The sequence below is a fragment of the Lutra lutra genome, chromosome 11, assembly GCF_902655055.1.
Source record: "Lutra lutra chromosome 11, mLutLut1.2, whole genome shotgun sequence".
Lineage (NCBI taxonomy): Eukaryota > Metazoa > Chordata > Mammalia > Carnivora > Mustelidae > Lutra > Lutra lutra.
In genome coordinates, this window is record NC_062288.1 from 50,958,525 (window position 1) to 50,960,215 (window position 1,691).

The 1,691-nt window shown below is 41.6% G+C and overlaps 1 pseudogene; it reads left to right on the forward strand.

Annotated features, from left to right (window-relative positions):
• Positions 1–204: 204 nt before the first annotated feature.
• LOC125080495 (destrin-like) lies at positions 205–902 on the forward strand (annotated as a pseudogene).
• Positions 903–1,691: the final 789 nt, after the last annotated feature.

Sequence of the window (1,691 nt, forward strand, 5' to 3'; positions counted from 1 at the left end):
ACCGGTGTCAGCCTGAGCTCAGCCTTCTAACATCACCAATAGTTGAAGGAGGACCCACCTCACAGACCCTAACTGGTGAGGGGGGACCCCATCCCGTCTCCAGGAGGAACCAGATACTGTGGTAGCATTTGGAGATTTCAATATACAAAACAAATTCCCTGTCCTTATGAAGTATATACATTTTAATGGGGGAGACAGGCCTCAGGAAAGCAAGTTGGAGATGAAGTATATCACATTTTTTATGACATGAGAGTTGGGATGTGCTCCACACCAGAAGAAATCGAGAAAAGAAAGAAGGCTGTCATTTTTTTGTGTCAGAGCAGACCAAAAGTGTATCAATGTATGAGAAGGGAAAGAAATCTTAGTCAGAGATGTTGGTGTATCCATAACTGATCCTTTCAAGCATTATTTGGGAATGCTTCTTGAAAAAGATGTCACTATACATTGTATGATGCAAGCTTTGAAACCAAGGAATCCGGAAAAGAGCAGTTGGTGGGTGTTTTTTGGCGTGTGCTCAATTTCCAGACCTGAGGTGGCAGTTAGGTCCCTGCCTCCATCCTTGGACCTTTGAGTTGAGAGAAATAAGAGTCTGAGAGACACAGAGACTGCTCTGTTCCTGGTGGGAGGAGCAGACCAGGGCACCAGAACTAGTTCCTCTGAAAAGCAAAGTGATCTATGCGAGCTCCAAGGAGACAATCAAAAAGAAATTTCAAGGCATAAAACACGAATGTCAAAAAAATGGGCCAGAAGACCTCAGTCAGGCTTGTGTTGCCAAAAAGCCAGGTGGCCCCTCCACTGTAGCTTTTGAAGGGTGCCCTATAGACCATCATTCAGTGACACAAACTGAAAGCTTCCATGTCCAGTGTTATCTTTTTCCTGAAGAAGTAAAACAATATGTTTAGGCCAGGATCTCCCTGAAGGGCCTCCCTGTCTGGTCATGTGTTAGAGTAAACTAAACAGTCTATAAATAGTGGCAAATGGTCCTAAATAAATCTAAAATCTGAAGAAGTATTGGTGTGAAATTACATTCTTACTGGCCGAATGCCTGTTTTGATGAGTTGGCTTGTAGGGTTTTTGTTAAACTCATGATTTTTAATAATGCAGTTCACAACCCAGCACAAGACTGTATGAAGAGAATTACTGTATCTTTTTCACCTCAGCGGAAACTTTGTTTATTTTGCTTGGAGAATGGGTCATAATCTTGTTATAATATTTTATTCTCTTTATTCTTCATTCTCTCTTGAGCTAACCAGTACAGTGGAATTAAATCTCCTCACCACATGTAGCAGCACGAATACACTAACTACAGTAAGATGAACTCAGGCTGGCTTTGAATTCCAGTGAGTGTGTGATGGAGACTGCCTCAGAACGGCGCGTGCTTCTCATCAAAGAGGGCACTTGTTGGGATGAGCACTGGGTGTTATCTGTAAGTAATGAATCGCTAAATTCTACTCCTGAAACCAATATCACACGATATGTCAACTAACTAGAACCTAAAATATAAACTTGAGACATTAAAAAAGAAAGAAAGAAAGAGAGAAAGAAAGAAAGAAAGAAAGAAAGAAAAGAATTGTGCACACTTCTAACCAGCATCGATTTTGCAAAGCACTGTTTCCAAGTTGGAGCTCAGGAAGCAGATCACGGCAGATGCTGCTAGTTCTTCACTCTCTAGTTGAGAGATTGTTCTGAGA